We start from the raw sequence: 23,362 nt of genomic DNA on the forward strand, positions 1-23,362 counted from the left end.
GCAGGAAAAAAGAGGCATATTTGTACTCTGGTTTACTGATGCAAGACAGACCACCACGCAAACATTGTGACCCCAGGAGGTGAAGAAATGCATTTTCCCAGTTGTTGTGCTTCTGGCTGGCAGCTTGGGGGCAAGAAATGTATCTGCATTGTGCCAGGGCTCATCAGCATATGAAATAAAGTTTATCCTCAGTGCCTGTGGATTACTGGGATGGGGAAACATGAAGAAACATCTCACACCTGACCCCTATACTTGCCTTCCAGTGTTCCGATCAGTGAAAGCTGTGAACTCTGCTAACCAGGGAATTTCCCTGGTTTAACTATCAGAAAACAAATAGTCTGTGAATTCTATGTAAAAATAGTATAGAAAGACATGGGCAAGTACTTAAACTTTCCCACCAACCGTACAATTGTGCTTGTGTGGGCACTGGCACATAGCTGTGACATCATCTGCCTGGGTCTGTGTACAGTCATGGTTTGCAGAGAAAATATGCAGTGTGTGAGATTCACCATGGGTGTGAAGCTTGGCATGGTCAGTGCCTTTGTTTGCAATCACTCAGAGTCAGGAAAGGAGAGGGAAATGGAATCTGTCTTTTATTACAAAAGCACAACTGGGGGCAGTTCTGTAACGTACAATAAATAATAATAATAGTACCAAAGTAAAAGTCTTCTATCTAACAGCCTGTTTGGTGTGTGAAACACTTAATTTAAGCATTTCCCTTTGTGCATGAATCTTTGAAAAGCCATTTTTAACATGAAATCTGACAGCATTCATTCATATTCTCCAATTAAATTTTGCCATTTCATGGCTGTGATGCAAAATTTAAAGGCTTCATTTTTAATGCCAGAGGAGGTCATACCACAGAAAAATAGTGATCTCTTTTGGCCTTAAGGTGTAGGAAGAGCATAGTCTATATATGCGTAGTGTCATTTATGGAAAAAAAAGACACATTTCTAACACAAGCAGAAAAAAACCTTCTCTCTATCACATATAACACCCAGAAAAAGTAGTGATCTAGTAATTTGTGGGTGAGAACTCTGTTTTCTAGATACCTATCAGTAAGGAAATGTCAGGTAGTGAGCAATTTCATCACTTTTTTCTGTATCTCTTTTTTTTTGTTGTTGTTATTACTATTATTACTATTATTATTATTACATCATCATCATTATTATTATTATCATTATTATTAACATTATTATTGTCTTTTCCTTTTCTGCCTTAATGAACACCCCTTATCTCAACACACAAATTCTACCCTTTTTTTTTCCCCACAACTCTCTCCCCCACCCCCCTGAGAGGGAAGAAGTGAGCAAGAATCTGTGTGGCATTAACTGCCAGGCTAAGCCACATCAGGAATTGCAATTACTTTATTCCCATAAATATGAATACGTTCTGAATAAGTCCCATCCTGGTTAGATGAAAATTATAATAAGCCTGGAGAAGAGAAGTTTCAGAGTGACCTAACTGTGCCCTTCCAGTACCTGAAGGAAGCTGACAAAAGAGATGGAGAGAGACTATTTACAAGGGCATGGAGTGACAGGACAAGGGGGAATGGCTTCAGACTGACAGAGAGCAGGGTTAGATTGGATGTTAGGAAGAAATTCTTCTCTGTGAGGGTGGGAAGGCCCTGGCACAGGCTGCCCAGAGAATCTGTGGCTGCCGCATCTCTGGAAGTGTTCAAGGTCAGGCTGGATGGAGATCTGAGCAACCTGGGATAGTGGATGGTGTCCCAGCCCATGGCAGGGCAGTTGGAACTGGATGAATTTTAAGATCCCTTCCAACCCAAATTATTCTACGATTCTGTGAAATGGCCAAGATGCAAGGAGGAAGTGAGGCCAACATTAAAGTTCACCCAAGAGTTCATGTACTCATTTTCATATCTGCTACGTGGATCCTTGTGGGAGGCATGCGAATGCGGGAGGGTAAAACAGCCTCTAGCAAGCACCCCAGCATGCCTCTTGCTCTGTAGAAAACTTGCCTGTACAACTATTTCTTTTGGCTGGAGGCTCCACAGTTCTGAAACTTCTTATGAAAAGGGAAAAAAAAAACCAAAATGAGAGAAAGAAAGTATCCCTAAAGGCCTCATTCCATGATTTGAAAGCCAATTTTAACAGCACACATAACTTTCAAGATTAGATGCCCCGAAGCAAAATAGAGTTCAGAAAGTTTGCATTTTTTTCTCCACAGGAAATGTTTGGAAGTTCCATGAAATTGTGTGCAGGGACTGCTGGCAAGGGGTGGGAAGGGCAAGCCCCAAAATAGAGAAGTGTAAAAGCAGGACATGTTTTTTAAAAATACAGTGTTGGGCAGCTGCCTTGGAAGACAAACATATTTCAGGTCTGAAAGGTTAGAGTGCTTGTCCCACCATTTTAATCATGGAAAGGCTTCAGACAACTGACCCCTTGCAGTGATACTGTGCCTCATTTAGATCTCTTTTACAGCTGTTTGGGCCAAAGTGAGTCAATTCACTTAATGAAACTCCTCCTGATTTACATCATGGTAAGTAGACTTGGAAGCAATCAGAGAGAGTAATTCTGGCATATTCCATTAACCTACATTCACACAAAAATGCTGTCCCTTTCTCTTCTCCCTTTAATTTCTATTATGCTCAGTTCTGATTCATGAGGCTGGAAGTTGGTTCATTCCTGTCTTCACACTTAAGATAAATAACATAACAGATGTGTCACTGTGACGCCCTACATGGATCGCTATTTTTCTCCCACTGAATTGTGACTTGGAAACAATGTTGGATGACAGTTGTGGACATTGAAAATTGCTTGAAATGTGAGGGGAATATTAAATTCTGAACTCAGTCCAGCCTTTAATAGTGTGCCAGCCTTTGTCATCAGTTACTTAACAATAGATATGCATTCTACTAGAGAAAAATGCCCCGTGGTATTATCTCCATATACACAGACTGTAAATTATCATATGGCACTACAGAACATGGCTGCAACATGGGCCTTTGTAATCTTTTGGGTTTTGTCTACTGGAACCCTCTTTGGCTAATACAATGCAATTTGGCACCCAGTGATGAAGAGGAGGTGCAAGGTACTTTATTCATACAGTTCTTTGTGCTTGGAGATTTTATTTTTGCAGTTTGTTGGGGGGGGGTTTATTATTTTGTTTGTTTTCTTGTTTGTTGTGGTTTTTTAATGTATCTGTGTCACAGTAAGTCTGGACATCATGGCTCCTTCATACTGGATGCTGCAGAAATCTTCCACTGCTATTGTGGTTCTCCGTGGGGTTTCCTTTTGCAAGTAAATATATAACCACTGGTTATATATTTTTATTAGTGATAAGAAGAAGATAAAGAAACTGTGAGAAGTAGCAGGGTCACTGTGTTAGAGCTGGCTTGTGGCAAGCATTGCAAATGGAAACAGGGCTTCTCCATGTATTTCTATGAAAGGGACAAAAGAAAGGGGTGACATAAAAATTCAAGAGGACTGGGAATACTTAAAACCACATAGTAGAAGAAGTAGTGCATCTGTTGAAAACAGTTATTTCAATGTTATTTCAAGAATAACTACTTCCATAGGAGTATTTCACTATTTACCACTTGCAGAAAGTCTCTGTTGACAAGCATACATGCATTAAGTCCTCAGGTCCTTGGCAAAATGGACAAAAATTATTTTCTGTGACACACCAACCCCTTACAAGGGAAAATTTTACTATGATAAAAAAAATTGCTAACATTTTGTTTTGTAGAAACCATTTTGAAATATTTTGAAAGCTGTTCTGCACCAGGACACTTATTTTTTACATCAGTGAGAGAGGAAATGGACATTTGCTGAAAGCAAATGAAACCTGTGGAAATGTTTTATAGACAGTACATTGCCTTATTCACACCACAGTTTCCTTAAAACATTGTAACAATGACTTTCTAATGTTGAACTTATATTTTATAATTTATGCTGCTTCATTTCTTTTGGCATATCATTCAGTGAGAACAATGAGGAGGTCGGTCAATCCTATGTTTGTTTCTATTGATTGTCATTATTTATTCATTAGCTCATTTATTTGTGTCATGCTGGCAATACACATGACACTATACAGATAAGAAAGCATTGACAGTCAACATGCAAATGCACAAAAGGAAGTTACAATTCAACATTATCAATTCGACTAAGGACTGTCTTGCTAACTCCAGTAATTTTAAGAATTCTGGGGTTTGGTAATTTTTTTTTTCATTGTTTTTCTGGCTGACATCAGTGAGACTCAGCTGGGGTTTTGCACTGACATCAACATGAACTAGTGACAATCTATGGGAAACTGGGGAGACTTATGGCTTAATAGGGGCATTATGAAAAAATATTTGATGTGCTTGAAAGGGGAAGCAACAGCAGAATTCTGTTTCTTCCTTAAGGACCAGGTAAAACAAGCAAGCAACACAATGAATGTAAAATTTTATAGAACCATGATAAATATTTAGCACTGAGACTAAGTACTGGGAGTACCTTAAAGTCCTGGTTGGGAGTCACCACTGTCACAGCTGGACCTTTGGGAAAAATTTCTTATTGTTTGCTCCAGCCGTAGCACAAGTTGTGACTAAGTGCCATGACTTTGCTTTTAAACACTCATAATATGACACTTTTTTCTTCTTTTTTTAACTTTTTAATGTTTTTCCCCCTATATTTCTTCCTTTTTTTTTTTTAATTAGTAACTTTCAACATTTATGTCACATTCATAAGTGGGCACTAAAATCACAAGAGGACTGGATTCACAAACCTGGCCTTATGCAACCTTTCCAGATTCTACAGTCCATTGTTTAAGATATAGTTTCCTTAAGGTGTTGGAAACTTAAATTCACATTCGTACTTTCAAGCAAAGAGGAAATTTAAACTCCCATCTTCCTCTTCCCAGACAATTACCCTGGTCATTTGAGGTGACATAGAAAAGTACAAATTTATTTGACACTTCTTTTTGTTGTGGCATCTGAATTCCTTTGTGAGTCTATCACCCCAGTTTGAAAATACTGTATTTAGTATTGTGTATTTTGGACATTTCTAGTTGTCCTTCAATTCTGCTTCCCAATTGACACAGTCTAACCCAAATATGTGAAAACTTTAAGCTGAAACTGTGCCTTCAGGAAATAAATGCTTTCCTGAAGAGAAACTATTCACCATGTTGCACTCCAGGCTCAGTCCAGCAATGATTTATGTCTATACTTAATTTTGCACCAGGGGTAGCTGTGCTGAAGTCAGAGGGACTGCTTAGAGTTCAGAAAGTTAAGCACATACTAAAGATTTTGTGGGATTGAGCTGATGAAGAAGAATTCTGCTATTAACAGGCGGTAGAAAGAGATGAGCAGTTTGAGTCCTTCAGCATCCCTTAATCCAGCCATTAAACCACATCTATGTCTTGCTGTGCTTATGAGGGTCACAGCAGAAATGGAATAGTTCTTAAAGAACCTGAAGTGCCTGAGATCCCTGTGGTTTCAAGTTGACTGGATTTGTGCTGCAGCTGCTCTTTCCCTCCAAGTTGTCCATCTGCATGCTCTGTGTCCAGTCTGGCACAGTAGAGAGAGCCCAGGTTGCTGGAGGGGCCAAGAAGCTAATTCTTGAGAATTAGTGTTTGGACTTTGTACCCCAAAAGGACAGGTGTCTCCAAATCCATGGACTTCAAAACTGTCCCAGGATTTCTAGAGGTCTTCCAAAGGGCGTTAGTGAGAAAATGCACGTGGTTATAGACAATAGGGCTACAATGATGGTGAAGGGTCTGGAGGGGATGCTACACAAGGAGTGGCTGAGGCCACTTTGTTCACCTTGTAGAAGAGGAGACTGAGAGGAGACCTCATTGTGGTCTTCAACATCCTCGTGAGGGGAATTGGAGGGGCAGCACCAATCTCTTCCTCTCTGGTGACCAGGGACAGGACCTGAGGGAATGGCTGGAGCTGTGTCAGGGGAGGGTTAGTTTAGATATCAGGAAAAGGTTCTTCCCCCAGAGGGTGCTGGGCACTGCCCAGGCTCCCCAGGGAATGGGCACAGCCCCAAGGCTGCTAGAGCTCCAGAAGCATCTGGACAATGCTCTGAGGCACAGGGTGGGATTGTTGGGGTGTCTGTGGAGGGTCAGGAGTTGGATTCGATTATCCTGGTGGGTTCCTTCTGACTCAGGACATTCTATGGTTACACAGGTGGTAGGAACACATGAAATAAATAAAAATTAAATTATTTTTGTTGCTCCTTAAACACACAGATTACTGTTATGTCACTTGTGACAGAAGAGCATAGGGCCAAAATCTGGAAGTGTACTCATAGCCCAGGAAAAAAAATGCCTCCTGTTACCTTCAGTTATGACTACCTTCAAACTCCTTTTTCTAAGCACAAAAAAGAGACCTGAAAAAGGTCTTAACACTTGGTATTTGCTTTTCCCAGTTGTGAATAACCAAATCAAAGGTATATGACTATTTCTCATTTAAATAAAAAAAAAAAATAAAGGTACTTCCCTCCTCTGTGATTTTAGTCCTTGGAAAAAAACCACTATTCAACAGTCAGGAAAAGGTTCATCCTGAGTTAGGAAATGGTTACAGATCTGAGGTAGATCAGTTCAGCTGCTTCCCCACCAAATAATTCCTCTATGACTGCACAAATCACCTGGACACAGCTCCTCAATCTTCTAAGATTTCCCTTGGAATCGAAGGGATTTAACTTCCAAAATTATCTTGAGGCTCTGGGCTACAACCTGTTTGATACTTTGTTTCCAACAGATAAAAATATGGAGAATATTTCTTCTATACTCTTTTGACATGACATCAGGTTAGAAAACATTTGATGCATGTAAGAAACTTAGGGTAGGAAATAGTAAGACAAATGGCAAACAAATCCTGTATATATCTAAAAAGGTGCAACTTGACTTTGAGCAGCTGAATATGGCTTGAATAAACTGGTTGCACTTATTTACGTAGAAGTTTTTTAAGCTAGCTGACAAAATATCATTTGATCACTTGACAATTAAAAATATGTTCAACAGTATCAATAAATTAGTACCTAGTGCTTGTTTCCTAATGTATTGTATCAAGTGAAGGGCAAAGATGAAAATCCATAATATGAAATCAATTCCATTCAAAGCCAGTAAGCCCAAACAACATTAGGAGATTTGAATTATTTCCCCCTGACCCCACCATCTTGTTTTTATTAAATAGGAATCAAACTGGGGCTTTTGGGAATAAGATGATCAGATGATTTTGCTTAGTAAACAGTAACACCTAGAGATTTGATTTCTGGCCAGCTCCTGTGTTTGGCAGGGATGCTGTTTGTCAGGGAGCACTGCTTGCAGACTGATTCATTGTGCACTTTGATTCACAGATAAGAAGTTCAGTCAGTGTGTTTCCCACAAAACCAAATTCCTGTGCTTTGGTGATGAACCAGCTGATGGAAGAGAGAGAATGAAGGAGAGAATCCAGTGCAAACAGATATGTGTTTGTAGGGAGCATCTTTGATTTCTAGGTGGTGGTTGCGTGGTTTATCTCAAAGGAGTTACTCAATGCTTGGTGTAAGCAGAGTATCATTAGAGTGACTAATGCACCCCTAACAAAAAGTACAATGCAGAGGAATGTTAGATCTGTTTTTCTAAAATATATCTGTAGTAAATCCAGTGAAACTGTTGTGTCTGCAGCAATGTTACCTTAGCAATGAATGTGCAACCCAAGGGGAGGGCTTACTGACTGTAGACTTGCAGTGAAGTATCCTCAAAGTCCCCAACTTTGAACACAGAAAACAGGTAATGCATCCTCTATAAAAATGTTCTGCAGGTTCTCCTCTTTCAGTTCTAAATCACATCCTTTTTCTTGATTTGCTGATTTCAAATATTGCATGCATCGCCTGTATCTTCTTATTAGTAGTCACAGTCCACCTAATGTACAGCTGCATTTCATGAGCAGAGCACCCTCTTTACAAGCTCTCTCGTTTGCTTATGTGCCTATAAATATATAAATGCTTTTTAAGAAATGTTTAGGGTTTTTCTTTTGCGTTTATTGCAAGGGAACACAAAATACATGAAAAAGCACAAAAAGAAGCCTTTGGGTGTCTCTGAAATTCAGTCTCGTTCTCCCAGGAGAACCGGTGGGTGTGGTGATATGCTGTGCTATTTATGGGTGAGTAAGGATCAGTATGGGACTTCCAGAAATGCATGGTGCTTTGTATTGCTGGAAAAATCTCTGAAACTTTTGGTCGTGCTACTGACAGTGAAATCCCACAAGCCCTCAAGTCCATGATGAAATTCGTGGCTAGAATCATTTTAAGTCTCCCCATTTCAGCTCCCATTTAAAGAGATCAGTTGCCATTTGAAGCCTTCAAATAAATGATGACATGCAGACATAGCCTTTACAAATTACTGTTATTAATCATTCTTCTTCCATCCTATGGCCTTTAAAACCCTTTTGGGAAGAGAACCATTACTCAGAATCTCAACATGAAGGGATGTGCACAGCAGCAGTTCTCCTCTGGAGAGGCTGTGCAGCCATGCAGACATGTGTACATCATGTCCTGAGTCTCCCTGTCCTACAACAACCAGTCCTAGCCAGGACACTGGGTGACACCTCTACCTACACTGCAATGAAACCATACTCCAATTGCAGACTGGATAGTGTCTGTATTATATATTGACATCATAGGACAGTTTGGGTTAGAGTGGACATTTTAAAGGCCACCTAGTCCAATCCACAGCCATGGGCAGGGACACCTTACACTTGACCAGGTTGCACAGAATCCCATCCAACCTGACCTTGAAGCCCTGTCCAGCCTGACCTTGAGATTCAATGTCCTTTGAAGCAAAGCTTTAATCAGCTCATTCTCCTTAAGCTTCTCATAATTAAGGAATATGTGTTTGGCATTGCAATATCAAGTGTTTGATATTGTCCTCAATAACAGGATGAAGAACCTGGTTTCCAGCCCAGAAACACATTTAGACCAGAATAAACAGTCCAATATATGATAGATATCCAATGGGTATAACCAGGGGAAAATTAATTTCCTAAAGTTCTGACCAGTGGGAAAAGAAGTGGGTACCCAAAAAATGCTGAATGTCCTTTCATCAGGGTCTACCCCTTGCTATTGAAGAGGCCAAAACCCTTGTTTGTTGCAGGCCAAAGCTGAGGTAAGATGAACCTTGGCTTTATTGGCAATGGATGGAGGCCACAGAAGACACCAAACGAGCCATGAAACAAATGTTAGGAAAGATGAGGATAGGTCATGAAGATGAGTGATCAATGCAGGTGTGGGACACCTTGGTGGAAAAGGAATTGTAGGTGTTCTGTCTTCCCCATTACCTCACGATTTATGTATTTATATAGCGAAACTGAGATCGTGTATCCAAATCAGACACTTACATTTCTACATGAAAAACTGCATGTTGAAAAGCTGGAATTACAGAAAAATATCACACAATTATTTAAGAGCTGGCAAAAATGCCTCCTACTCAGAGACTTTGGGAATACAATGTGCTTAATTTTTCAAAAAGACTATGTGGAGTTAATTGAGTACCTCTGGAAGAAAAAAAAAATGCCAAAACTCTTAAAAAAACAATGAGAAAGGTTGAACAAACCTAGAAGCTGAAGTCTGGTAAAATCAAAGGAGAAATCAGGCACAGAATGTGTAGTTGGCAGGGGGTTTTGTGTTTATTTGAGGGGTGGGGGGAGGGGTGGTGGGGATTTTTAATTCATTTGCTTGTTTATTTTCTGGGGTTTTTTCAGCCAGGAAAGTCAATCTAGCACTGATTCCACAAGTTCAACTTAGACTACAAGCAGACAAGTATTCATCAAACACAAATTATTCACTAAGCCAAAACCCCTTTCCACAGCCTGGCTCAGTTATCTCACAGAACTGCATGGTGAGGTCTGTGGAAGTGCCTGGTGGAGGTCTGACTTTCTGCTGGCTCCTGCAGCCAACCTCTGGCTTTTCCAGCAGCTCTTTTCTATCTGGGATGGTCCTGGCAAAATCCCAACCCAATGAATTGGAACAAGTGTTTTTAGAGGTAGATATGCTGAGTATATACTGCTTGAGGGAATCTTCTGAGACTTGGGCAATCTTTGACCAGAAATTGAGCAACCAAAGGTCAAGATCCTGGGAGTGGCAGGAGGGAAGTCTAAAAGAAAGGAGGAAAATTCTACATAAATCAAGAAAAAGTGGAAGTTGGAAGACGAGTGATGTTAAGTGCAGGAACAATACTAAGGGGGTGATGCTGGAGAGTCAGACTGGAACAAAGAGTTGGAGAGAAGTAAAATCCAAGAAAATAATTTTGCAAACTATGCTGGAATCACTGGCCCCTACAGAGGGGTAATTCAAGGCCAGGCATACATTATAGCTGGGGAAAGTTAATAATGGCAGTAAAGCCATCATTCCTGCAGTAACTGGAAGTGGTGAACAGGAAGCTATTTTCAATTTGGTGACTATGTGAGACTTTCAATAGCTATTAGGAGGATAATTAGGGGTGAAATGAACATTAAATCAATGTTTGCGAGCTAAGCTTTATGTGTGTGTGTATGAATAAGCACGTCTGCTTTTGCTTTCACTAAAACAGGACAAAACTTTCCCCTCAAAGTCATATTTTTTTTCTCACAGAAGCAGCATTTTGTCTCATTTTCTGCACTAAACCCACATTATTTCCCTTTCAAAGCACTTTTCTTATTTCCCTGAATTCCTCATGGCTACATTTGTGTAGGAAGGGAGCTCTGCTACATGACAAAAGGAGACTGGGTCACACTGGCAAGCTGGAATCTTAAGGGTAAATCACTTACTGATGCAAATCAGAAACCTCCCAGGTCCAGATTGGAGTAAAGAAGGGCTTGGAGGCAAGAAACCACACATATGTATGAATCTGCTTAAAACCAGCCGTGGCTGTAGTGAATTTCTGGATAGAGTTGTCTTTTACTAGGGAATTGTTTATTAATAATGACCCTGGGCTCACCGAGTTTTCAAAACCCTCTTTCAGAGAGTACAGTCATCTGCTGCATACATTTCACTACTACCTCCTCACAGCGTGGATTTAAAAGAAAGCACCTTATTATAACAAGGGGAGAAAATGGGTAGCACAGAGGTGCTTGGCTAAATGGAGCAGCTGCTTTTGGCCTGAATAGCTGCTCAGTGTAAATAAGCCGTGGCAGTTTTTCAACTGGGTTCGGAGCCAATGCAATAAGGCAAGAGAAGAACAAAACTAACCAGGTAATTAAAAAAAAATAAAATTAAAAAAAAAGCAGGGAGGGGAGACACAGTTGTGGACTGCATAATATCATGAAATAAAACAAAAATCCTCCTCCCGGGTGTTCTCTTGAGCCGGGTGGAGAGCACTTCTCCCCCCTCCCCAAACTGATGGTCTAAAGAAGACGTCGGTGCTGTCAGGGCCTGATGAACTGCTTCCAAGCCACAGGGCAGGGCTTCACGCTGCCTTCACACAGGGAAAGTTTTCTGCGTTTGTCTATGCAGCAACACACATTCTCTCAGATTAATTCCAGCTGTGCAGTGCCTCGCTGGCAGGGTCGTTATGTATTAGTAATGCTATCCGATTTGAGCAAATGGTCTCCCCTCGCACATCTCACTCTCTTACCAGTGCTTTCTCTCACATGTACATACTAACACAAACCTTGATTATCTTCTTTCTTCCCCCCCCCTCCTTTTTTTTAACAAAAGAGACCTGATTTTTCTCTAGTGATTTCGATACACAACTGCTCTCCTCATTAGCACAAAGTCCTCACCAGCTTCACCTGGAAGTAGCATCAGACAAAGCTGTGCTGACAGCTTTGTCATTTAGAGGCAGGAGACTGCAAGGACCACCCTGGTGGTGTAAATTAGGAGTAACTCCACTATCAGGGGCTCTTCTGTGTGTGAATCCAGATAGGATGAGAATTGTGCTGACAGCACACAGTTGCAAAGCTTAAGGATGCTTAGTCCTGATTCTTAATTTTCCAACCTATTCATCGCAACCATCCACTTACACAGAGCTGATATCCTTATACATCTACATTTTTCATTTCTTAGCCATGTTATTTTTACAGCTTGCTTCTTATCACAGAGTTATCTTCTGCAGCGGTGGCACACTGTGGGTCATTTCATTTCCACAACAGATATCCAACAGCTCTGAGACTGTCTTCCTCCAAGAATATTACAAATACTTGTTGCATTGGCCGTACATACACACACACACATATATGTGCAGCACTTTACAACACACTGTAAGAACCTACATGTTAAAACTGAGATACGCATCTGTGGTGTCTTGCCGCAAAACAATCCTCGAGGTGGTTTGCCAGAGAGCTTTCCAGCTTCCTTCTTTTCTGAGCGTTGTGTCAGTCTGCAAGCCAGTACATGGAGAAAGTGTTTGTTTAAATCAACAGAAATATGATAGTACTCACTAGAAATCTAGTAAAATTCCGAACCATTAATTTTGCATGTTACAGAATCATCTTTCAGCAAAGACTGTAGAATCCTAGAGCAGTTTGGGTTGAAATGGACCTTAATGCTCATCTCATTCCAATTCTCTGCCATGGAGAGGGACACCTTTCAGTGTACCAGGTTGCTCAATACCCCCCCCAACCTGGCCTTGAATGAACAGTCTTCTAAGTTCTAAAATATGTGAGTCAGCACTCAACATTTCATTTATTTTGTTCTTGATCCTTTGCTCTTCCGGCCTTCTCAATTCCTTCTCTTCCTAAAACTGCTGAAAAACTGTTAAAAGGTGTATTTGAAACCAAGTGAGAAATAAGGTTGAAAAACTGAGAAAATTAATTGCAACACCCTATTTCCATGTCCTGGAACTTTTTTCCCCAGGCTTGGGGAAATTTGCTACCACAGCCTTTAGGAGTGATCATGGGCAAACCAGTTCAATGTGGATCCTCAAAGACTTTCAGAAGTCCTCTTACAGACTACCTTCCAGTTGTTGGCTTCTTTGTCCCTCAGTTTTCCACATAAAATGGGAATTGCTGTATGAAAATGGGGATTGCTGTGTTAAAATGAGGATTGCTGTATTGTCCTTCCTTGCAACTGATCTTTCCAGAACTTCAGCGTGTAACACAGCTGTAAGACTGCAGCAGGAGCTCCACATCATTGGTTTTGGAGAATATATGAATAGGGTCAATCTGTGCTGATTTATAAGCTCTTACAGACCAGAGTCACCATCTGTAAGGCTGGAGGGCAGACCACCACCCTGCTCCATGGAATCATAGAATCATTAAGGTTAGAAAAGAACTCTTAGATCACCAAGTTGAGCCATAAACCCAGCACCATGCTCGCCATTAAACCATGTCCTCAAGTGCCATATCCACATATTTTTGAACACTTCCAGAAATGGTGACTTCACCACTGCCCTGGGCATCTTTCCTAATGCCTCATCTGAACCTTTCCTGGTGCAACTTGAGGCCAGTTCCCATGTGTAAGATCTTTATCTGACTTCTGAAGATACTGTGTTGGAGTAAAGGTAGAGAGAAACACTCTGCTTCTACTGCTGAGAGCTGTGGGCAGCTATGTGTGGTTCACAAATACATTATGTTCTAACTTTTGAAATACTAAGCTTAAAAACTGACTCTGAATATGTATAGTAGCAGCAAAATGCTCAGAGAAAGAGAAATATCAATCATAACTTTTGTATAATGTACCTGCCTGCTGCAAGGTCCTTCTGAAACTCAGTTTAGTGTCAACACAGTTTCAGGCCATGCTGAGAAACCTTATCATACTGCCAGGGAATACAATAGAGGTGGTGGGGTTTTTGTGGGGGTTCCTGTGGCTCACATATCTGTGACTTGACAGCCATGTGGTTCTGGTTAACATTTTGGAGAGCTGTCCAAAGTGGAAAAATGCTATAAAAACAGAGAATGTTACTGAAAATGTGCCCAGCTATTCTATCTTGTCCGTGTGACTGCTCTGGGGGGCTGATTTCTCATTGTTTTGGTGTGCACATCCCCCTTGGGGAAGTCAGCCTGCACATTTTATATCTGCTGCGGGATGAGGAACTGCAACACATCTACTTCTTGCAGAGGTTTCTCAGGTGCCATGTTTTGAAGTAACTGTTTGCCCACCCAGCCCATGAAGCCCAATATATCTGCCCTAGCCTCAGGTCTTGGTTTGTAACCTTAATATCTCCATGTATTTTAATATTCATCTCACAGTATTAATCCCTTTGCTTCATAGGTCTGGGCTGTATTAGTAAGTTAGTAATGTCCATTGCCAAAATATCCAACTGCCTTTTAAATTTGCTGCTGAGGCCATGCTGAGTGCTTGGACATTGCTCATGTTCAGTAACATGCAAAATTAAATATGTAAAATGATGTGTAAAATGGGATCCATTGCAATGGATGTTGATTTATTTAGTGGAATGGATGTCTGCAAGTTTGTTATTTTCCTTGATCAGAGAGAAATATTCTCCTTCTACTGCCATAAGTAGTGATACAAATTATGTTCATAAATGATTTTGGGTAGAGTGGTTAGGAAGAAGCCTTTGATCCTTGAGCCATCAATAGTTCTTTGCCTTCTTTGGAGCACATTAAAATGCTGGCCTACTATTTAATTCTACAAGCATCCCTAACACTCATTTCTTATGTAGGTAAGAGAGTCCCTTGTGTACAGTGTCCTTCAGTTTCATTTCCATGATACAGCTTTTGAGGAAATCAGAGCCAGAGAACTATATGCCTCTAGTAAAGGCCAATGTACAATAGTTCAGACATATTTAGGACAAAGCAATGGCATAAGCTAAATAAATAAATAAATAAATACACAGCCCTGCAGTGGATGAGGGGAAAAAAAAGAAAAATAGGTTTCTGGTATAAGGTTATTGAGTGCCAAAAGAGTGAGGCTGAACTTCCTCAAGATGGCAGGAATAAAAATATTGATAAAAGCAGTAGCAAAATAAAGTGTTCCAATTTAGTGACACTAGTTCTCCAGAAATAATTTAGAAGACTATGCGAGAAGGAAGCACAAAGAGAACTAAAGGTGAAGAGTAAAGATAAGAATGATTCATAAATTGAAGATGATATTTTTATCCCTTCTGCTGCTAAGAAATAATGCGCAATGTAACAAGTACTTCTTCAAGGGCACTGAAGGAGCGCTGCACTTTAGATATTGAAAATAGAAAAGCCAAGAAGAATATGTCCAAAATGCTTGAAGGTGTGGGGTAATAGTATTTTATTTCCTCAGTAATTGCCATGTATTAAAGCTTGAACTGACTCTGAAGATGCATTCTTGTAAAGAGGAACAAAAGATTAAATGGAAGCAATCTACAAAAATGGACTGAAGAGAAGTTTGCTCATAACCATAGGAAAGGAAAAATGAAAGTAGGAGGAATGTAAGAACATATCTCCTACCTTCATTTTCTCTAACCAGGCTCTGGGCACTTTAACCTCTTTTGTAGGTAAGACACCACTGCGAAAGGCAGTACAAAGGTTGTTCAAGGCAGAAATGAACTGCCAGTCAAAGTGTGTTTCAGAGAGCAGATTAAATATGTCTGTATTTATTATAAGTGTACATCTTGAACAGATCTTTGCAGGATGACAGAGAGATAAAATTGGCAGTTTCTTGGTCTTGAGTATAAATGGTTTAACCCTTTGCAAAAGTGTTGAATTCAGAATTACTTTTGTAGAACATTAGAGGAGAACTAGTGTTCTCGCAATCAGTGGCTTGGATTAAGAGTTCGGCTTCCAAGATTTAGTCCATACTCTCCATGTGCATTGGTGTTGACTTGCCCAGAGGACTCTTCACTTTTTCTGGTTTGTCTTCTGAGTTGTCCATCTCATCTCTCAGATCTTTGGTATTTCAGGGCTTGCCTCTTCACCATGTTACGAACAACCAAAACTCCTTGTGACTCATAATACCGAGGAGTATAATTTTATTAATTAAATAATACAATTCATGCATCATCTCAAATTGAAACCATATCCTCCTGCCTTTTAATTTTTAAACCTCTGAGATAAGGCCTGGGAGAATGAAATCTGCCAGGTAGGAAAGAGCAGGGACTGCTTTTTCAAAGGCACAGTAACCTTTCACTCCTCTTAAGCAAGTGGGAGCAAAACATTTTCAAGATTAGGGAGTACAAGACCTGTGATGGCTCCACAGATAATGTCTCAGGATCAGAATCAGAAAGTAGAAGACCTGTATCATTCTGTATTTTTCCATTAACTGGTGCGGTCTGACTCACCAAAGCTGACAGAGAGCTGACTTAACTCTAGAAAGGCTCTTTTTCCTAGCAGAATGAACTGTGTAGAAACAGGACACAGCTTTTTTTCTTAAACTAACCATGCAAACTCGAGCATATTGGTTTGATCACAAAATGCTAGTCTAGAGCCAAATCCTTCCCTTACTTAAGAATTTAAACAATAATGTGCAAATTGGCCCTTGGCAACTCCTTTCTCTTGAGTATGTGAGCTGTGACCTTGATGGCAGCATATTCTGTGTTTTCTCACAATACAATTTTCATTACTTTTTTCCCTAAGTACAGTAGCCTTACTAACAGTGGTGGTGAAACACAAATTCTTGGCATGCTTATCAAGAGAGAATTTTAAAAATTCTTGAGAAGTGTTGGTGAAGTGGTTGAAAAAATTTGGCATGGAATTTCAATGCCTTGCTCTGTTACAGATTTGGGATTTAGGGTTTTTTGAATAATAATAAAAAGGCCCTGAAATACTGCAAGTTGGGTACCATTGACTGACAAATCTGTTTCCTTTGTGAGAAAAGAAGTACAATTCCAGTTGAATTGTTCATGTTTGATGAAGATGTAATGGAATTTAACAGCAAAAGGCACAAATCAGGAAGCAAGGAAAAGAAACCTTTTCTCCACCTTGCTGAAGAATAGATGAATGTCCTCTGTTTTGAGGAATACTTTTCATAATCTGGTGACATCTAAAATATGAGTTTTAGATATGTATTAAAAAGAGGTGTGAAATAAGTTATAGCATATCTGAAAAAAAAAATCATAATGTGGAGAGGTTAAAACATGAAAATATATAAAATTCAATTATATAATATATTAGGGACAAAAAACCCTCAGTGTTTGCTTTTCATTACTCAATGTGCATGCAATGATGCCTTAAAATGTTTTCTATCATATATTAAAAATGTTTAAAAGCAAGTAGTTCTGTCCTGTGAGTGATGTGAAGCAGGAGAATGATCCCAAGAGATAAAGCAGTGGTACAGTGGTGGCCATCTGGTATAGAAGAAAATACAAGTCACTGTTAAATAATCAGAGATAAATAGGTGTTAGGGTGACAGAAAAAGAAGTAGCTGTCCAAACCAGATTTTAACAAGTTTTTGAAAAGTTGAGGAAATTTCCTGAAGATTGGATGGCTGCCAGTGAAATCCCTGAATTTGAGCAGATCAGAAGAGATGGCTCAGTAAACTGGTTAGTCAGATGTCAGTCTGACCAAACTACTGGAATGTTTAATTAGGGATTCAGTCAAAAAATAATTAGAGGCTGAAAATACACATATACTGGTCAACATGTTTGCATGAAAGTAGGTATTGTCAAACAAACTTTTTTTGGTTTTTTTTCAGCATTGAAGGTCTGATAAAAACAATGGTGTTGACATAATAGACTTGAATTTCTCTAATGAATTTGACTTTTAGATTAAAAACCAGCGCATTATATTGAATTAACAGGGCACACATTAGAGGGATTAAAACTCCCTGTCTGACAGGTCTTGAAACAGAGTCTTTAATGTGGAGAAATCCATGAGTTGAGTTACTGCTAGTGCAGTCTTCAAGGGATTAGGGTCTTAATCCAGCTCACTTCAGCATTTCTATCAATGAGATAAATCTTTACCAGTAAAATCTGCAGATGCCACAGTGGTTTTAAAATGACAAGTAATGAGTGCAGTAATGAGTGAAATGCCTAACCAGAGGTTCAAAATCTATTAGAGTAAGTTCATAAACAAAACAAAATGTGCAACACCCATCAACAGAAACTATGGATCAAATTTATAAGGTGGAAGACAGTGAAAAAGAAAAGCAAGTGAAAATTAATCTCAAAAGTAGGAAATATAAAACAATGACTGTCTCAATATGGGATTTAGGATTGATATTTGAATAACTATGGTCTCAGAAAATACCAAGAGGGGAATATCATAGAAAATATGAAATATTGTCATTGTGTTATAATTATAAGATTGTTTTTAAAGGAAACGTTTTCCAAATTTTCAGATAAAATGACACTTGGAAAGAAAAATGGCAGTCTTTTCTTCCAAAAATATCAATACAAAATATTAGATATTTCCAAATGTTCTTTCAGCTCTCTTGGTCACAAAATTTATGTTGATTTTGACCACACTTCATGAATAACTCACATCCCTCTGGAGCCATGCTTTGTTGATGGGTTTGTTGGGATTTTTTTCCTAACGAATGCACTCATTCAAAACAAAACTCAGTCATCTCCGATCATTACTCAGCATTGTTAGAAAAGCTACAAAATTTCTTGTGGCTTCTTGAAATATAAATGGAGTAAGAAAAGAAAAGCATATGGAAGGTAAGTATTATCAATTTCTATTTGGGGAAAAAAGCCTTTCTGTGTAATTTTAGAACTGTGTGTGGCTAGGGACATGTGGGAAAATTACATAGCAGTAGAATGGGCAGAAATGGGTATTTTAATTTTCAAGACCCAATTATAAGAATCCTCTTATATTAAAAGTAAGAGAAATTCAAACTTGAAATTGCACCCAATTTTCTACTAGTGGCAGTTGCAGTATATTGTATCTGCTCATCAGCCAACATGGCAGATTCCCTGTTATTCAAAATCTTTAAGGTATCTCTCTAAAAAATGTTTGGTTTAATCCACCTTTAGGAAAAAGAAATTCAGACAACACACCTTACATACAATAGATCATCATTACCTGTCTTTTCATGTACAGAAGATGGAAAATGAAATCAAATCAAGCTGAAAAAAAACCTCACCATTAAAAAAACAACCAGAAAATTGTTTGAAAAAAAAAAAACCCTCTCAGAATTAGTGGACCTTTTGTAAAAAGGTTTGAATTTAAACTTTTATAATTTTACTCTAAGGTCATGCTCAGACAATTTAGAATGCTTTAGATTTCTTATTAAAGAAAAAATAGAGTAACTCCCAGCTCAACCTCTGAAACTCCCTCTAGAGCATCAGTGATACTCAGTTACAGTTTCTCTCCCTGCAACTGGGGTAAAACCCCTCTTTCTGCCTGTAAGTGCTCTGACCTTCCCCTGTAAACGCTGGTCTGCTGCCACATGGTTCCCCCTGTCCTCAGAACACTCTTTTGTAGTTGTTTTATCTCTTATATCTGAGCACTGTCTATGTTTAATTCTAAGTCATTTTTCTAAATGCACCCATGAGCACACGCACTGTGCATCCAGTTTGGTCGTCTTCTTACACATGCATGCAGTTATATGCATTTCACTTAACCTGGATCCCAGCAAGGATGTGCTGGTGGGGAATGTGAAGCTCAAGGACAGCAGGAGTGGCATCCTGGGCTGGCATCACCCAGTGTGGGCAGCAGGGCAGGGGAGATTCTGCCCTGCTCAGGTGAGACCCCACCTGCAGAGCTGCCTCCAGCCTTGGAAATAACAGCACAAGGACCTGGAGCTGCTGCAGCCAGTCCAGGGAAGGGACCAGAGTAATCAGAAGGATGGAGATCCTCTGCTGTGGGGAGAGGCTGAGGGGATTGGGATTGTTCAGCCTGCAGAAGAGGCAGCTTTGGGGTGACCTAATTGTGGCCTTTCAGTACCTGAAGGGAACCTGCAAGGAAGATGAAGACAGACTATTTACAAGGGCCTGGAGTGACAGGACAAGGGGGAATGGCTTCACACTGACAGAGAGTAGGTTTAGGCTGGATATGGAGAATGCTAAATTACTAAGCCACTATCCAACATATTTGTAGAAGTGATGTGGTGAAGTCTGCACTGACTGGAAAAGGGAAAACACAGACCTTGTTCCTAAAAAGGGATAAAGGAAGACCCAAGGGACTACAGACCAGTCAGTCTCACCTAGCAAGATCATGGAGCAGTTTGTTGTGGAAACTGTGCTAAGGCACATGAAACATAAGGAGGTGACTGCTGGCAGCCAACATGGATTCACTAAGGGCAAATTGTGCCTGGCACATTCAGCAGCCTTCTCTTTGGGGTCACAGTGTTAGGGGATGATGGAAGAGCAGCTGACTTCATCAGCCTGGGCTTCTGCAAAGCATTTGACTCTATCCCACATGACATCCTTGTCTCTAACTTGCAGAGACACGGATTTGACAGATGACTCTGGTGGATAAGGAATTGGCTGGATGGTCTCACTCAAAGAGTTGCATTCAACAACTTGATGTCCAAGAAGAAGCCAGTGGTCAGTGGCCTCCTCAGGGGTTGGGATTGGGACTAGTGCTGTTTAACATCTCTGTTGGTGACACAGGCAGGGGGATCAATGCACCCTCAGCACAATTGCCAACATCACGAAGCTGTGTGGTGAGGTCACACACTTGGCGGAAGGGATGCCATACAAAGGGACCTGGACAGGATGGAGAGGTGGGAATGTGCAAACCTCAGGAAGTTCAGCAAGGCTGAGTGCAAGGTCCACCTGGGCTGGCGCAATCCCCAGCACAGGTACAGGATGAGCAGGGAATGGACTGAGAACAGCAGTGGGGAGGAGAACTTGAGGATGTTGGTTAATGAGAAGCTGAACAAGCCAGCCATGTGCCCTTGCAGCCCAGAAACCCTCTGTGTCCTGGGCTGCATCCCTAGAAGTCTGGGCAGCAGGGCAAGGGAGCATCCTGGCCTAGTGGAAGGTGTGCCTGCCCATGTCCGTGGGGTTGGAATGAGATGATCTCTAAGCTGCCTTTTGACCAAAACCATTCCATGATTCTCTGTTTCTACGTGGCTCATTACATCACACTCTCTGTGTCTGACATGATAACTTATTTACTAGCTCCATAACTCAGCAACTAATCCACTGAAACACGGCAAATCGTTTTTTCCTTCTGTTTCTTTAAATATGAAACACTGCAACGCAGAAGTGTTTGGACACGTTGCAATACCCTATTTTGATATTCTTTCAAACCTAAGTGTTACTGCAACTATCTGAAAATATGTTGTGAATACTTGGCAGGTACTTTTTTCCTCCATTTCCCTACTGTATACAAGGTGAGTTGTGGACTTGGAGGATGACATTTTTGACAGATAAAACTCCCATCAGAGTCCATGCCTTGTATTAATTCATAGTGATATTTTGATATAAATGTTAAAAGAAAGAGTCTGTGTGAAAGAATTTTTGACTGCAAATACCAGACAAAATTAGAATGACAATTACTCAGATCTTAATTCAGTGTAAATACAAATATCTATTTAATCCTGTGTTGACTTAGTAAACCAGAGATGCAAGGTACTACTTTTCTGGCCTATCCCTATTTTCATATAATGCAGAGTTTTGGTGAAAATCAATAAAATTTTTCAAAAATTATGTGTATATTAGGTTGCCTAGAGAGGTTGTGAATGCCCCATCCCTGAAAATGTCCAGGGCCAGGTGGGATGGGGCTTGAGAGAACCTGGTTTAGTGGACGGTGTCCCTCCCCATGGCAACTGGATAATATTTAAGGCCCCTTCCAACCCAAATCACTCTGTGGTTCCATATTTGCCATTTCCAATTCTTCCTTTCTCAAGGCACTTTATGTTGTTCTTTGGCTGTTAGCAGCTTGGATAGTCCACCTGCAAAACAAAAGGTCAAACAGAAAGACAGAGGCAAGCTGATAAATATAAATGGTTCCTAAAAACATCTACAGAGAAGATTAAACCTTCTGAAAGTTCTGGAGGAATCTTGAATATGAAGAGCAGGACTTGCTAGGATTTTTTTCTTCTTTTTCTTCCCAAACATGGGAGACCCAGTTTAATGACATATGAAGCTATTTCACGCCTGTAGTGCAAATGCTGTTATCTTCCACTGACTCCATCTTAGAATCTACTGCTTCTTTCTGAGGCAGGATTTTGCTGTTGTCGCACATGTCTGTGGCAGTGGTGGTCCTGGTGGTTTCCACTGTAAATTACATTATTTCTTGAAACATTAATTCAATGCACAGTTCATGAGAAGCTCATGGTGCCCGAGTCTGTCTTTAAAAGAGAACAAACCATTCAGTTATAGATGGACATATCCCCGGATCCTTCTCTCCCAGTCAGAAAGTTTCCAGCACACTTTGGCTGTTGGCTACATTTCACAGGGACAGCAGAGATGCCCAGTCTTGGACTTTTGGAGTTACATGGAAACTTCTGCTCATAACTAAGAATTCCCTTGATGTTTTCCATTACCAGTGCAGAAAAACCTGGGGCATAGTCCAAGTTTCTTTTGTCTCTGTTTTAGCCAGTTTTTTGTTTGGTTCTTGTTTATAACTTGTTTGGTTTGTTCTCGTTTGGTTTTGTTTATAACTTCATATGCAACAATCCCACTCTTTCCTTTTATGTTGTGACCACCAAGTTGATCTTCTTCAGCTTTACATCAGACTTCTGATACCACAAAATCACTTTTTTGTGTGTTTTGAGACTAATTGGTGCAGAGCATAAGAGAGTAAGATGAGGATGAGCAAGAGGTTACCGCAAGTCTGCTCTGATTACTGGAGTTAGCAGAAATTTCTCCTTTCAATGCAAAAGATTAAAAAAAAATAAACTTCACCTTTAATTACTCCAGAGACCAGAGTCTGTACCACCTAGGAAAGAACATTTCCCACTCAAATCAATAAGTGTTTTTGAGAGGTGAGAAAAACATACCCAGCAGCCAGTCTATCCTGTTTATGTTAACTAGGATGTGTGTGTGTACCTCTGTATTAATATTGCTCTGTGGTTTTCCAGTTTCTTTTTGTTCGTTCCTCAGCAAGGACAAGGATCATCACATGGTACCATGTGTGCTGTGTTACATAATGATGATTCACCCCCCAGAGGTAGCATAGGGCTGGAAATGATGAAAAGGCTATGCCAAGTTAAAAAACACTCTGCAAGCATTAAAATGCAGCTGTGAGTTTCCACATAGACATCTAGGAAAAAAAAAAAAAAAAAGAGAGAGATAGATACATGTTGATTTATTGAACAGGTTGTCCAGCCTATGTGTAAAATCTTTGTGACAGCAGAGTACATCTTGACATCCTGCAGCTATCCCTCAGCTTACTCATCTCCTACTGGGAAATGCACTGTCCTTGTTCACTGCCGCCTCCTCTTTCCACAGATATACATTTGCAAGTTGTCTTCCTTTTGTACAAAATAAAAAATAAATCAAGCATGAAAGCCTTTTTCAGGTTTATTATCTTAATTTATAACTTAATATATTCTTCCTTTGCACATGTTCTGATCTGCTTTCTCTCCTTTAAGCATCGTAGCAGCATAAAGCAAGCAGTCAAAATCTGAAGTATCTTCTTCTGATAATGGGTTTCTTTGCTGGTTAAATAGGGGTGTTGCAGGCTGTAAACACA

At 40.1% G+C, this 23,362-nt stretch overlaps 1 long non-coding RNA gene across 1 annotated transcript; it reads right to left on the minus strand.

Annotated features, from left to right (window-relative positions):
• Positions 1-1,642: 1,642 nt before the first annotated feature.
• LOC121665054 lies at positions 1,643-21,491 on the minus strand. The gene is made up of 2 exons (XR_006016210.1): positions 21,458-21,491; positions 1,643-1,709 (listed from the first exon to the last, which is right to left on the minus strand). It is a non-coding gene; the product is annotated as an uncharacterized LOC121665054 (long non-coding RNA).
• Between the last annotated feature and the right edge of the window lie 1,871 nt (positions 21,492-23,362).

The sequence above is a fragment of the Corvus kubaryi genome, unplaced genomic scaffold, assembly GCF_017639235.1.
Source record: "Corvus kubaryi isolate FWS band 111438036 unplaced genomic scaffold, C.kubaryi_AGA036_p1.0 37308, whole genome shotgun sequence".
NCBI lineage: Eukaryota > Metazoa > Chordata > Aves > Passeriformes > Corvidae > Corvus > Corvus kubaryi.